The 16,771-nt window shown below is 32.5% G+C and overlaps 1 long non-coding RNA gene across 2 annotated transcripts in view; it reads right to left on the bottom strand.

Annotated features, from left to right (window-relative positions):
* The window catches only part of LOC117181961, a 43,227-nt gene extending 27,026 nt beyond the window's left edge, over positions 1-16,201 (bottom strand). For both annotated transcript variants that reach the window (XR_004468223.1, XR_004468222.1), the window contains exon 1: positions 15,891-16,201. This is a non-coding gene — a long non-coding RNA (uncharacterized LOC117181961). The remainder of the gene's footprint in view (positions 1-15,890) is intronic.
* Positions 16,202-16,771: the final 570 nt, after the last annotated feature.

Here is a 16,771-nt window from a genome sequence, read left to right as displayed (position 1 = left end):
TCAACCAATAAAATAAATTAGAGACTCGTTCGTGATAGAATTGTATCAGAAATAAATCTAGACAAGATGTTTTCGGCCAGAAATGTTATTCCAATTTTTTTTAAAATTATTCTATTTTCGAAAAATGCTATCTCAGGATCTGATTTCCAAACAGGCATTTGATCAGCCTTTAAAATTCATGCTAATGCATTTTTATGATATAGGTGTATCGAGAAGATATCTCGAGGTAATTTAACTTGCCTGAATATAAATTAATGAAATATTTAGGGATTTTTTTTGCATTTTAGAAAATGTTTTCTCTGGACCTCATCCTAAAATTTGGTTTAGTTAAACAATAAAATAAATTAAGACTCGTTGGTGATAGAATTGTATCAGAAATAAATCTAAACAAAATATTTTACTCCAGAATTGTCATTCCAATTTTTTTAGAAATTATCTATTTTTGAAAAATGCTACCTCTTGATCTGATTTGCAAACTGGCATTCAATCAGCCTCGAAAATTAATTCCAATTCATTTTGATGGTATAGCTTTGTCAAAAAGATATCTTGAAGAAATTTAACTTGCCTGAAGTTTAATTAATAAAATATTTAGGGATTTTTTTGTATTTTAGAAAATGTTTTCTCTGGACCTCATCCTAAAATTTGTTGTAGTCAACCAATAGAATAAATTAGAGACTCGTTGGTGATAGAATTGTGTCAGAAATAAATCTAGACAAGATGTTTTAGGCCAGAAATGTTATTCCAATTTTTTTTTTAATTATTCTATTTTCGAAAATGCTGTCTCTGGATCTGATTTCCAAACAGGCATTTGATCAGCCTTTATAATTCATTCTAATTCATTTTGATGGTATGGGTGTACCAAAAAGATATCTCGAGGTAATTTAAATTGCCTGAATATAAATTAATACAATATTTAGGGATTTTTTTTGTATTTCAGAAAATACTTTCTCTGAACCTCAACCTAAAATTTGGTTTTAGCAATCAATAAAATAAATTAGAGACTTGTTAGTGTAGCAGAAATAAATGCAGAAGCGATATTTTGTGCCAGAATTTTTTTCCAATTTTTTCATAAGTTTTGCTATAATTATGTATTTTATCATTTCTAAATATTAAAATCATACATTGTTGTTGTCTTGTCAGAAAATACAAATCTTTTCGTGTGATTGAAATTTACTAGAAATGTTATTTTAGTGTATTTTATTGAGTTATCGTTTAAGCTCAAATTATGCCGTTAGAAATGAAGACACCAATTCCGTAAATTTAATTTCAGAATCCCTAAATATTTCATTAATTTAAATTCCGGCAAATTAAATTTCTTCGAGATATCCTTTTGATAAACCTATGCGATCAAAATGAATTGAAATGAATTTTCGAGGATGATTGAATGCCAGTTTGGAAATCAGAAACAGAGATAGCATTTTTCGAAAATAGAATAAGTTATAAAAAATTGGAATAACAATTCTCGCGTAGAATATCTTGTCTACATTTATTTCTGATACAATTCTATCACTAACGAGTCTCTAATTTCTTTTATTGGTTGACTAAACCAAATTTTAGGATGAGGTCCAGAGAAAACATTTGCTAAAATATAAAAATATTCCTAAATATTTTATTTATTAAAATTCAGGCTAGTTAAATTTCTTCTAGATATTTTTTTGACAAAGCTATATCATCAGAAAACAGTTTCTAAAATACAAAATAATGCATGAATATTTTATTAATAAAAATTCAGATAAGATAAATTACCTTGAGATATTTTTTTGATACTTCTCTATACCATCAGATTGAATTAGAATTAATTTTAGGCTAAACAATCTCCAGTCTTGGGATAAGGTCTAGAGATAACGGTTTTCCAATAATGTTAATTGAAATGAACCAGCCGAAATGCACAAAATCCATCTGCATTTTCTGATGTGTATTTCATCTATGATCGATCTGTGAAAAAAAAAACAATGGAAATCAGTTATTAATTTGAGGAATAAAGTGTTGCTTATTAAAATTATGAATAAGTCAGGATTGTTAAATAATTATGAAGTAATTATTGTTTAAATTATTACTGTCGAGACTGTCAGTAATAAATATACAAAACCACAAAACTTTTGTTTGGTAAAGAATAATCAATAGAAAGTATAATAAACATGCCGGGCAGATCTGTCATTATTTCGAGGTTATGTTCGAATTTACCTTTTCACCCAAATCGCTGTAAGGAATTGTAAGTAATGTCAATTGAAAGTTTTCGCATGTAATATTTTATTCACTTTATGTAAAAAATATCCTGTCTATTTATAACATACTTTTTTTATGCCGCAAATAAGCGTTAAGCAAAATTCACTCTTCGCCCACTAAAATCGCAGAATATTATTATCATTGTATAATATTTTTCATCAGCAGCCGTTCCATAATATTATTGGCACAGAAGAAAACTGACGGTTACTTCTCAGGTCACATGTCTCACTTCATTATTAATTAAACAATTTTATTATTTGTAATTACTATGTAAAATAACCTATGCTGTTTTGATAATTGTATCCATTTGAAGTTTCGAACGCAACCATGGAAACTATGACAAACTTGATCCGAAGATACACGGACTTGGCCGAATGGCCAATCCGAATGCAATTTTAAAGGCGCGAAATATGAATATACCCCTGTATAAAGGCTTCTCCCCTACTGTTGTGCATTTCGGGTAGCATTCAGGTCGCCATGTATGTAAGCCCCAGCGTGTCCACCCTGTATGAATTATACCATATTCAAGTATATTCAATTTTAATTATTATAGATTATAAAAATTACTTAAAAATATAAGCCAACCCGGAAATTTTAGAATTTTTCCTGCTCTTACACATGCCCAAACATGCACGTTTATACGACAAGAGGTAATGTTTTTAATATTTCAGTGTCTCCTGAAATGTTGTGGCGTCTCCGCAGTATATTCTCCCAGAAAGGATTGAAATTTAGTGCAAAACTATTACAGAAACATATTTAGTACAATTTTACGTTCAGAGCATAATCTAACGTGCAGCTCTGCACAAGTGTGCAGTTCTGAATGGAAAGTGTGCAGCTCCGAATTTGTGTTGGGGAGGTACTTTTGAAATTATTTTCAATTAATCAAGTTTGAATAAACTAAAAATAACTTCAACAATTAATAAGGAAAAAACAGTTTTAGAGGTATTACCTTATATGAATACAACTTACGTGAAAAGATGCAAGATACGAGTATGAGAGTAGAGAAAGATGTTTTCTTTTCAAAAGTGATTTCTCGAGCGAATGATTTCCTTTTTTTTTTTAGTTTTCGTGTAAAGGTTGGGCCGTGCAGTTCTGAAATTTGCTTAGATTATGGTCTGTTTACGTTATTTTAATTTTGTCTGGTTTATTTCATGACCAGTCTGGGCGGAACCAGCCGGAACCAGCCGGGCGCCAGGCTGCAAACAGTTTCTTCTTTTTCTGGCGCCCAGCTGGCGCCAGTCTGCAGTTATCTTGCTCCTAGAGAGGCTTCATTTTTTTGTGGAATCAACTCGAAATCTATTGTTAAAGACTCTTTGCTGTCATATATTTCACAGTGTTAAAAACTGTTATTATATAAACAATATTTATAAAGAAGCGCACATTTTCACGATTTTTCATGAATAGGGTTAATATTCCTTCACAGATTTAATATATTTTATCAATTAAAAATACACATGAGAGCATAGAAGCCCCAGAAAAAATAGGTTTATTCATGAAAAAATCGTCAAAATGTGCGTTTGTTTATGAAAATTGTTTATATAATAAAGATTTTCTGCAATTATAAAAAACATGGCATTTATCAGTCTTTAGCAAGAATTTGAAGTTCACAGAAAAACAAAAGATAAACTTTACATCCATTTCCGATGAAAGATTCGTTGCAACAAAAATTAACTTTACAGGATAAACTTCAACCAAATATTGGTGAAACTTTCTTTTGTTTGTCCATAACAGCACATGTGTTTTAAAAGACGCGAAGTTGCCTGAATAAAACCTCCTCCTGCTAAAAAATTTCCTGCAACAAAGTTTATCTAAGTCCATCTTATTATCCGTCAGTAGATATACAGAGCCATAGGACGACCTCTGATTGGTCGAGAGGCGTGGCCTAAATGGGAGGGGTTATGGTAAAGGAGGACGTGGCAATTCCTGATTGATGATCTCTTGTAATTGGCGGAGAGGTGTGTCCTCCTTGTTAGTTTAATGCTGGAGGACGATTTGGAAAGGGAGAGACCTAATTACAAAACATATTGATTATACTAATCTTATTTTGTATCAAGGTTGCAAAAGGAGAGTTAAAATAACAGTAAAGTTATAATATCTTAAAGATTAGTTTAATATATAATTTACGAATTAAAACTTTTTCTGAAGTATGAAGATTTAAACTTAATTATCTCTCTGATTATTTCTTCATTCGGCGATTTTATGTTTTCCGAGACTAAATACTTAACTGTCGTTTTAATTTAAAAATCTTTACAAGCTTCTACGTTTTTCAATAATCCCTTAATTCTTATGAACCTTTCATCGACACACACAATGACATTTTTTAGTCCTTCGAAACTAAACTTCTCAAGAATTATTTCAAGGCTATATATCTTTTTCTTTTTGGTTTCAACCTCAGCCTGCTGCTGTTTTTCATTGTTAGTCTTGTCGTTGTGTTCCTTCTTGTCCCACAGAAGTATCGGCATGTTACCATTAGCTGTCGTAAATACCCGAGTGTACTTTCTCAAATCGATGGTTTTTAGGTATAAATGTGAATTCCCGAAACAGAAGTATAATTCTATTTTATCCATGTGTTGTTGAGTGGGAGTGGACTTTGAAAAATCAAAAACCTGCGGCGAATCTGTCTCTACTGATTCGATGTTAACTAGCGACATTGTGGCTTTAGTAGTATATAAAAACACAACTGATTCGACTAGAATCGTTAACTCGCTTTATATATGTAAAATTTTTTGGGAGTGGGGGTAATATTAGCTGGTTGGGTGAACCTTATAAACAAAATAATCTATATGTCATGGAAGACAAACAAGAAAAGCAGAAGCACCTGCCGTGCACATTTAGCTACATAATAAAATGTAGACTAAAGCATTCCATTTTTTATAGTCGTACCGGTTAAAGAGCTGAATCCTGTGAAGAATATAAATTAGACCTGGTAGCGTGGAAAATTACATACTATTCTATTGTGTGAAAACCATTTAAAATCAGAACAACTGTTCAAAATCAGAAACACAGAAAAAATTTTCCAGGAAAAGCACAACCACCTTCTAAGGCTGTCGCTGCACGAATTTCAAAAGGTCTACAGGTACTCTTTACATAGAGATACTGCCGTACGTATATGTGCATCTGCGTACGAATGTTTCAAAAGTTTTCATAATATTACATAAATTCGTAAACACTTATTATTTTAATTTTAGTGTTTAACGAGGTGATGACGATGCCCGTTCAGTAAGCACAAAATGAGGTCCCGTCTGGACCAACTCATTAGGACTACTCTCTTGACCTCACTAATGACGATGGTGACGCAGAAGTCGTTCATATGCATGAGATGTCAGAGGAAACAATACTATACGAGGAAGAGGTGTCTCGGGATGAGAACGAGAGATACGATAATGACGATCGTAACAACAATGTTGATGATGACGATTATGTTGAGGACGAGTCAGAGCACCAAGAAAGAGACTACCCTCGTGAGGTTTACGATGATGTATGGGACGAAGTTTCATCAGCGTTAGGGGATTAATTTGGCATCGTACAGATGAAAGTCATGGTGAGTTTTTTTCCGCAAAATTGTTGTCAGTTGTCACGCTTTGACTAGGATATAAACAATAGGTGGGCAATTATAACGTCTAAAATTATTCAACTTTTTATAATACTTTAAAATAGCCAAATTAAGTTTTAAATATATTAAAAGTTGAACGTTAAATTAGTTAAATTAGTTTTAATTAATTCAAAGTTGAATTAGTTTATTCAAAATACGCCTAAAATATAATATAAGTGAATCATTAATTTTTGTTCAATTCAATGAGAAAAAGTTTATTTTGTTCGATCAATGAAAAAAAAAAAACAATATAAAAAAAATTTCCACTAAACTAACTTTTAATATATAAAGAGTGTATAAAATGTACACAGTAAATGTAATAAAGATTAAAATATATTAAAATTTTTAAACTCTTCAAAATGTATGGATATTTTAAAAAAGAATCTGCTAAAAAGTTAAAATCTTGGATCAGTGACAAAAAGCCCAAACGACAAAGCTCCCGCCCAATAAGAGTAGCGTTCCGTGAAAAAAGCCCTCGAATCAGAGAGCAATTCGCTTCATCGCGATCGATGTATGTATGGTTAGAGATTCGTAAAAAAAAAATTCTCAGAAGCGTATTTCAAATTTATCTTTTCCACAGCGTAGCGACACGGAAGGTTGGGGGTGGAGGTAAACATCACAATGATCAACAACACCAACAACAACAGCAGCAACAGCATGCACAACAACAGCCACAACAGGACCAGGAGAAACAACAACCAACAGGTAAGGGGGACAATTATTACAAAATAGTGTATGAGCCATCAAGGTTTTATCAAAAATTTAACCTTAACGGGATCGAGATTAAGGTTCAAATAATTCCACCAGAAAATAAAAGGTCTGGCGAGGTCGTCGCGTATTGCGAAAAGGCTGTTGGGGAATTATATCTTTACCTACACTCTTAGAAATTTCTATAGCGATTTTACTATAAATTTATTGGAAGCAATATGCATATACGTGTAGTAAATTTAATATACCATTATCTTGTAAAATAATATACATGTATAGTAAAATAGAGTGCATGAAAGTTGCAAGTTCTTTGATGTGTTCAAATCTTGTCAAATATTTAAAACGAAAATAATAACCTACAATTCATCGACTAAATTTTGATTTATAATCAAAGTGCGACGTACGGGTGGGGTTTACATAAAAATGCACTGCCAATGTCAGAATTTTTACGTGAGTATTGCTACTTTTAGGTTAGGTGTCTTAAATATGTACTTAATTGAACTTATCCACTTGAAACCCAGTATAATTTATGTTGAACTAGAAACAAACATAATGCTTTATTCTTTAGAATTAAACATTACTGCTAAAATTATCTTTAATTTGTGTAAAGTGAAATTACCTGCACTGTTAAAAATGTTTGCAATTTTAATATACATTTACTATACATTTGTGTAGTCAATCTAAGATCTCGGTCTATATAATAGCTATTAAGAGGCTGCGTAGTAAATTTAATATGCATGTATATTACTCAATTATTAGAAGAGCCAGTAATTTCACTTTACACAAATTAAAAATAATTTTGGCAGTAATTGTCAATTCTAAATAATAAAGCATTATATTTGTTTCTAGTTGAACCTAAATTATACTGGGTTTCAAGTGGATACGTTTAATTAAGTAAATCAATAAGACACCTAACTTAAAAGCAGCAGTACTCACGTAAAAATTCTGATATTAAATAAGAATTGAGTCAATAAATTATAGTTTATTATTTTAGGTTTAAATGTTTGACAAGATTTGAATACATCAAAGAACTTTCAAATTTTATGCACTCTATTTTACTATACACGTATATTATTTTACAAGATAATGGTATAGTAAATTTACTACACGTATATGCATACTGCTTCCATTACATTTATAGTAAAATCGCTATAGAAATTTCTAACAGTGTGGCATTTCTAAGAATTGATCAACATACATGTATATTAAATTTACTGCGCAGCCTCTTAAGGGCATGTGATACTTCGAAAATTTTCGATTTTACCAGTTTTAGGTTCCCCCGGCTTTTTTCTAGAATAATAAATATTTTGTCTTAAAAATTTGGGAAATGATAGCGAACATGCTAACGGAGTCCCCACACACTTTTTTTGGTTTAATTCAAAAAAGTTTTAATTTAGCAAAATGTGATTAATTTGCATAGCACTTAGGAAATAGTATCGATTTTTTCAGTGTTAGATTCCCCCGGCTTTTTTCCTAGGATAAGAAATATTTTGCGTTCAAAATCTGGGAAATGATAGCGAACATACTAACGGACGTCCCCACACACTTTTTTTGTGTTTTCTTATCAAAAAAATTTTGATATTGCTAACAACGTGCGTGTATATTTCGAGGTTATGTGCGTTACAATTCATCCGAGTGTTACTTCTAAACTACACAATATTTTTGGCCGAAAACTTTGGGCTTACAAATAAACATAGTAACTAATCTCCCGGAACTAACCTTGTACGCAGACAATCAAAAAAGTTTAGTTCATAAATTATTTTCAGATTATTGGAAAGGCAGAGATGAAAAACGACGTTACCTCAAAATAATGCATATGCATAAAATTTTTATTTAGCACAATAATTTTTTTTGTTATTATCCCTCAAAAAAGAGTCCGGGGACGTCCGTTATGATATTTTATAGCATCTCCGAATTCAGTTTTTAAAAATTTTCATTTATGTGGGAAAAGCCGGGGAAAATGTAAGTATCACATGCCCTTGATAACTTTTTCATAGACCGAGTTCTTAGGTTTACTATATAAATGTATAGTAAATGTATATTAAAATTGCAAACATTTTTAGCAATGTAATGAGCAAAGTCTCAAGTAGTGAAATGGTCGCTTAAAATTCAATTCCGATTTTTTCAAAAAAGGGGGTGGGGGTTTGTCATTTAGAATGGCCCATGAGCATTCATTTGAGGAGTTTTGGTGGATTTTGTTTGCTGTCATAGAAAGTAACGAGAACTTTGTCAAAGACAAATCCTTTATAGTAAATTTTCATTAAGTTAAGGGTAAGAGGTGTGCTGGCAGAAAAAAATGTTCCTCTAACGCATAGCGATGTTAGCAAGCGTATTCACGTGGAACGAAGCATGATTCGCTCTGGTATACTAGCTACTACGCTAGCCAATCAACTCGTGCGTGATGCAGGTATAGCAATCCGTGAAAAAGGGTATGGGACAGACGAGGTTCATAAGTTCTAATTGCATCTTGTTCCTGACAGGATTACAATTATTATTTATGAAATTTCTACTTTTGAAAAATAAATGTGCTGCTTGTCTATCCACGACCGCTTGTCTAACAACTGCCGAAAATCCGCATATTATCACAAAATGTGATAGTTGTAATAAAGAATTTCACGGGCAGGCATGTTTTGACAATCATGTCAAGGTAGAATCTTTTGGCGTGAAAACGTCCGTTTCCAACGCTTTACGAATTCGCATGGGTTTCACGCGTTTTATTAATTCATGGGTGAAAAGAAACCACGAATGCGGAAAAAGATAATTCTCTAGCAATATCTTCACAGTGTGAAAAACTGCCTGGCGACCCCGATAAAAATATTCACGCACCAAATCTCTGTGTGACACAGAGAGTCTGCAACAGCTGAAAAACAAACAACAATATGAAGGAGATTTGCCAACATTGTGTCTTTTGAGGGCATATTTTGAAAGGTACATATGCAGTTGAGCAGTTTGTTGAATTAGTCATCGGACAGCAAAATAAATTTATTGAAGTCATTCGCATTGCGCATAATACGAAAGCATTTGACTCGCAATTTGTTTTGAAATAATAACAAATGGGACCAGCATAATAGCAATGAAACTAGGTCAGGTAAAACTTGTAGAAAGTTTATACTATCTACATATGCCCTCAAGCAAATTACCGAAGGCATTTGGGTCTGACGGTGTTAAAAAGGGTACGAAACTATAAAAAAAGACAGAGAATACGTATTCGACTCTTAAAAAGAACTGGTCGAATACTGTATTAATGATGTGGCTATTCTACGTGGTGCGTGCATTGCATTTAGAGAGATTTTTCTCAACTGTGCTAATGTGTGCCGTTGTAGGGAAAGTGTCACCATAGCCTCGGCATAGCTGAGCATAGTCGAGCATAGTCGAGCATAGCCATTGAATGGTTACTGAAGTGTGAGAAAAAATTTGATTTTGAAGACCAGGGGAACAAATATGTTCTGCAATTTCACGGCTGTTTCTGGCATGGGTGCGTGGATTGTCTAAAAATTAAACGCGATACGCGAATAAACAATACTGATTCGCTGGATAAGCGTTTTAAACGTACCCGTGCCCAAACAATATTCCGTTAAAAACTCAATAAAAAAGAATCCATTGAAATGTAAATCGGTCATTTTCTCAGGCAGCTTCGAATCTGCCATGTTATATTGAATAGGTTTCCTTCCTTTTGAATAAGACCGAATTTTTTAGGGTTAAGCTACCATATTTTAAAAGATTTTTTAAATTGATAAATTATCGAAAGATTAAAAAAAAATATTGCGCAGGTCTACTAAATTCATTTTGCTATTTCAGTTATTAGTCTTTCACGGCATATAAGTTAGTCAACAAAATTATAACGAATAAAAGTCATTAAAAAGCAAATCAGCGGCAATTTGGAATTCTAGTGTCAGATACGCAATTCAAAAGCCTCAAGGAGGAAGAAGAGAAAGCCAAAGAAAGTAAAGCGATTGTCAAAAAGCAGACTGAAGAAGAAAAAGATGAAAAAAAGAAGAATAAGCGTAAAAAGACTATAAAGAGACGTATGAAATTAATAAAAAAGAACCTCCTTGACATTTTCGGAAATAATCACTGACGATTCCTAATATAGCCCCTGTCAATGTTTAATCAGGTGGATGTATATTTTAATCAGAAATTAGTATCACCCCGAAATAATGCTTATGCTTACAGAGCATACATTGAAACATTACTCAACTATGGACCAGCCGCGAAATCATGTCATCTTACAGCGTCTTTGTGGGTAAATGTCGTGCCCGGGCAGATGGAAGGTATTGCTAATGAAAATAAGGGGCTTAAACTCCGTCACGCATATTTTGATGCTGAAAAAAAATTGATTTGATTGGTCATATACGCTGTGATGTCTTTAATCAGGATAAATGCTCGTTGAATGGTGTATAGCTCCGCTTGCGACTCGTAAGTTCCAAACATGCTTTCTGTCTCATGAATCCTACAGGCAAGGCATCTACCCATATTGAAGAAGCAACACTTTTAGTTCGTCGAGAAAAAATTAGTCCTGGCATTTTACTTGCTCACGCAAAAGCACTAGCTCAGGGGACAGCTAAATATCCTATCACGAGAGTAGAAGTACAAGCACTAAACATTCATGCTGATCAGTGCCGTAACAAAGGCGGGGCGATCGGGGCAAGTGCCCGGGGTGCAAGCTTTGGGGGACGCAGGTCAAGCGAACAAATGTTCAAAATTTTTTGAACATTTTTTTCAGAAATTTTTTAAGTATGTCAGTAAATTTAAGATAAATTTTAATCTCTTTGGAAAAAAGGACTGAGTAAAAATTAATATTCTTCGAGAACTCACAACTTTTTTTAAATCACAAGGGACAACAAAGGAAAACAAAGGAGATTGAATAAAAAGCATAGCTTGGTATCACATTCTTCTACTACGAATTGAGGAATTCTCTTTTTATACATACTTGGAGTTCGAGTCGTTTCAAAAGTTGTTTATATTTCTTTATAATCTTCGGTAAAAATTACAGAGAGTGTAGGTATCCAAGCTAGCTCTCCCAGTAAGAAAACCCGTAAAGCAAATAAAATGTACTTAGACGAATCAGAAGATGATGGGTTTCAACAAATTTTGAAGTAAATATTTGCTTTGCAATTGAATCAAGTTCTCGACACATTATTAACACAAATAAAATGGCATTTCGGGGAAACAAAACAAGTTGCAAGACATTTTTCCTTTCTTTACGGAGAGACTTTAAAAGAAAAAAACGGTGAAGATATTAAAAAGGATGCAGAAGCATTAGCACACGTATATCATTAGGATTTAGACGAGTTGGATAGTCCAAATTATCAGCAGCCTCAAATTATCTAAAAAAATTTGTCCCATTGAAAAAAATCATTTTTTCATAATTGTTCAAACAATTGCGTTTTAAACAAAACCTAGGCACTTATCGCAAAATTAACCGGTACCATTGGATTCAGCGGGTCAAAATACATAAGACTACATAGTTTTTATCCTTTACCTCTTTAATGCATACGGGATCCTACCCAGCTCCTGGACTAGGATATTCAATGTGAAATCGAAAACTTTAAACATCAAGCGGAGCAGCTCACTTCAGACTTCTTTTTTTGTTGACCTTTAGATGTGACTGATTTTTTATGTTTTTTATGTTTTTACAAAAAAAATTTTATTTCAACTTAACTGAATCATATCTGAATCTCTGCATTGCAGTGCGCTTATTTTGAACGTTGCCAGTTACAGTTGCTTCTAATGAAAGAAGTTTTAGTAAACTTAAGTTAATAAAAAGATTTTTAAGATCATCCATAGGCCAAATACGATTAAACAGTTCGGCTAAGTTGTCAATTGAAATCGTAATCGCAAAATTCATTGAATATGATGATGTGAAAGATGAATTTGCAAGCGTGCACGCAAAGACAGAAATTGATACTGTAATTTTAGGAATCAGTCATACTTATAAATTTGATATATCCTTACATATTATTGTAAATGTTATAAAAATGTATTTAAAATAAAAGAATTATATTCTTTTAATTTACTGCACTTATAATTTTGACGATGAAATTGATATAAAGTATGATTTTTACGGCACTGATGCTGGCATACAGAGCGCGACTCTTGATAATGTCGTACTTGGACAACTACGTAAGTTGGATTTGTTCCCAGGTAAGCGTAGAACAGAGAAAAATGCGCGATTTTTCCACCTGTATAAAATGTCATTCTAAGAATAAAATATCTCAGAAACTAATTTATTTCTATTTCCATAGCGGCCGCCGCATAGTTTTCTATTCCCCAAAAGAGAACGTACTTTCAACCTACACTGTTAGAAAAATCTGTATGAGGTTTAATATACATGTGTGTGAAGCAAATATGCACTATGGCTACTGAAATGTAACATACATTGGTGTAGTGAATTTAATATACATTTGTGTTAAATTTAATATGCAAGTCAGTACAGCAATGTGCGTAAAAACTCAACCTGCTTTAATTTCTTTAAATCTTGTCAATTATTCTCAATTAAATAATTAATCTAGAATTCGTCAACTCAGTTGTTATTTATAATGAAAGTGCAATGCACGGGTAAATTTTTTTTCCTAAATTCGTTCTAAATGGCCAAAATTTAAGTCGAATACAGTTAATTTTAGGTTAGGTCTGTTATTTATTTACTTGATTGGACGCTTCGACTTGAAATTTTATTTTATTTTTGGTTAACGGAAAGAGGATGTCATATTTTATTATTTAGAATCGAAAATTACAGCTAAACTTATTTGAAATGTGCGAAAAATGAAATTATATGATTTTTCTCATAAGTGATTAACATAAATGTTTATGGGAAACAAGCATGGACATAGGAAACAAGGGACTAGGCATGCCATTGCGGGGGTGATGCAATGAGGGAGGAGGTCCGCCACCTTTTGATGTCCCGTGACAAACATGGCAGCGCCCACATGTTTATATTTTCATGCACAGTTTGTCGGCAAAAATGCTCGTGCGCATAATCAAATGACACATCGTAAGATGGCGGCTCTTCCCACTCATTGAATTCTCCCTCCTCCCGTGGATTCGACCCCGCTCGCCAAGTTAGGATGGCATGCCTAGTCCCGTGTTTCCTATGTCCATGAACTGGAAAAATGCCGCCCTATTTGACCGCTTTAGTAGAACCGTCTATCATCTATTTCAGTTCGTAAACTGGCCTGAGTAATTGAGGGTACTTTATTTTAGTTCGCAAAAGCCTCAGGTAATAGGCGGCGCTGGCGAAAATCGTTCGAAATTAAATTCATGGCATCGCCTATCTCCCACCTCATCTCTGACGTTATTCTCCAAAAAACCGACGTTGATTACAGTTGACTTGTAACCACTCTTAATAAGATAACCGATTGTTATAAATATATACCAAAGAATTGGATGTAACATTTACTTAAAATAATGAATTGTTTCTTCAAAATGTCATATTTTTAAACCAATGTATTTCTATATGCCGAGGGGTTGAACACTCAAAATTTCTGATACATTCACTAAATATTCCCATACACGTATTCTTTCAATATTCTTGGTATTCTGGATATTCTTTCTTATCCTAGATATTTTTGATATTTTAAAATATTCCGAAATGTCCCGAAATAGTCACAAATATTCTGACATATTCCTCTATTTCCCTTTGCGCTCTACACGTTTTTAAAGATTCCAAATTATTTTAAATGATTCTGAAAAATGTAAAGAAATTCCAAAAAAGTTGATGTATTATTGTGTAATTACAAAATAAGTTCTAGTGTTTAAAAGGATTTGAATGAATTTCAAAACTATTTAACGGGATTTAACAATTCTTTTAAATTAAAAAAGATTAAAGTTTATAAATGAATTTCACAATATTTCAAGTAATTTTAAAGAATTTAAAAATATTTTAGAAGAATTCCAAAAAGCAAAAGAATTTTCCAGAGATTTTAAAGCCTTAAAAATACTTTTTATGAGTTCAAGAGATTTTTAGTCATTTTGAGGGATTCTCTAGCATTCCAATCGATTTAATATAGTTTAAAATTTTTAATAATTTTTTCAAAAATTCAAAAGAGTTTAAGAATCTACACGTAATTTAAAAATATGTTTATGTATATAAAGAGATTTTTAGGAGTTTCAAGGGATTTAATGGGGGTTATTTGATTAAAAATTTTTTTAAGTTTATAATCCAATTCCAAAGTTTTCGAATTATTTAAAAGAGTTCAAGATAGATTTAATGAATTTAAGGGATTTTAAGTAATTTCTGAAAATTTTAAAGGAATTTCGGTAGAATTTAAATGAGTTTTAAGATTTTAAGGTAATTCCAAAATATGAATAATTTTATAGAATTCTTTAAAGTCTGTTAAATCTTTTGAAATCTTCGGAAATTTGTGGAAATACTTTAAAATCTATTAAATTTCTGAAAATATATATTGAATTTTTTGAATCTTTTAAAAAATCTTTGAAATATTTTTGGATTAAGTTTAAATATTGATTAAGCACATAAAATATACAATAATAATTTGTAATATTTCAAAAATCTAAAATCTTAGTGCATATATTATAAGCGTAGCAATATTTTTTACAGAATGGTTCACAAAAATTTGCAGATGGCCTTGCACAGCTGTAGGTTATATTTCGGATTTTTTTTGCATACTTCAAGCTAGGCTAGCCGAGAGGCTTTAGGCGTTAGGAATGCGAAACTTATTGGGTTCGAACCCCCGTAGCGAATAAAAACTTTCATAACGTGTGATTATAAATAGTGTAGAGATTGTGTAATAGTAGCAATGTAAAACAAAGACCATTTCAACTTTCATTAAACTACCCAGCGTATCCTCTACTATAGAATTAGTTCTATAAAATTTAATGGATATTTTTTTCCGTGTTCAAAATAACTTAAAACATTACGCAAATATCAGTATGTCTTCTTCTTACTCCATTTTGTTAATTTTTCGTTAAATAATTTTATTCCGTACAGGAAGGTAGAGTGTGAAGCGATAAATTAGAAACAAAAACTAAGCCTCTATTTTGACGCCCCAAATAGAAGATTTGGAAAATTGTGCCCATAAGAGCACTAAAATAGGGGCAAAAATCGTATGGCAATATCCTCTACTTTACAAACTTAATCCCTACAAATATTAGCGTGAAGCGTCTCAAAGTAGGGGCTATATTTCGACTCGGGCAGTGACCGACAGAATATTCGAAAGGCAAAGCCGAACTGTCAATTCTTTCGAAAGTTATCGTGCTAACTTTCAAAAATCGACAGACCCACGAACGAACACACTAAGCCACAGGAGGACTCACTCGTATCTACCATCTCTGATGAGAATAATGTAAAAAGAGAGAAAAAACGATCCGAGTCAAAGAGTGATCTTATAATAATAAATGTACTTACCACAATCTTTTCCATCTATAAATTCGCCTTTTTTGATGGAGTAATCCCTTGCATGATGGGCGATCATAAGTACACTATACGGCGTTTTCCTCGCACACTATGAATATAATTAACCCTACACGGATCCTGCGGGGGACAAATGCGCCCCACACGAAATTCATTTAATTCTCCTAAGCAAATATCTCTGATTTTTTGGTGCAGACCCTAACCATAATTCATGTCGACTATCCTAGAGTGCGATTAAGTGTTTGATGTTGCCGGTTGTTCGCTGTATGTCAAATGAGAAGGAAATGTTGAGCGCTTGGGTACATTTGTCCCCCAGAGGATCCGATACGTTCGAGTTTCGTCACGTTAAGTCAATTTCATATTTTCATGTAAATGAACGCGTTTGACGTAGATTTACGGTATATTGTGGTATTTTAATGTTTCGAATTGATTTTCTTTAATTTAAGTGGAAATTGTGTGTGAAAATTACTCAAAATGTGATATATATCAATGTAAAGTGGTTTTCTTTAATTTGATTCATACAGTGCTCATAAATTCTAATAATAAATCAATTAATAAATAATGACTAAATAATTGTTTTTCTCATCCAAGATGTCGATAACATACGAACTAAAAAATTGTGATGCTGTGACTGCAGTGTGGCAGGAAAGAGAGAGAAGTTGCAACCGACCTGTGTGCGGTCTTGTGCAACCTTTGCACCGAAGTAGATTAAACTTATTTAATGCAATATTCAGCTTAATTTTATGTTTTTTAATTTTATTTTATTTCGAGAATTAGTTCGAAAATAAAAATAGTTATGTAGAAAAGGCTTCTTCTTTAATTCCGACGAATTTTTCTTATCTTTCAAACTTACTAACCGCTTTTTCATTGAAAAA

The sequence above is a fragment of the Belonocnema kinseyi genome, chromosome 10 (genome assembly GCF_010883055.1).
Source record: "Belonocnema kinseyi isolate 2016_QV_RU_SX_M_011 chromosome 10, B_treatae_v1, whole genome shotgun sequence".
NCBI classification, from domain to species: domain Eukaryota; kingdom Metazoa; phylum Arthropoda; class Insecta; order Hymenoptera; family Cynipidae; genus Belonocnema; species Belonocnema kinseyi.
Note: the sequence above shows the minus strand (reverse complement) of the source record. Positions and strands in the feature narration are given on the sequence as shown.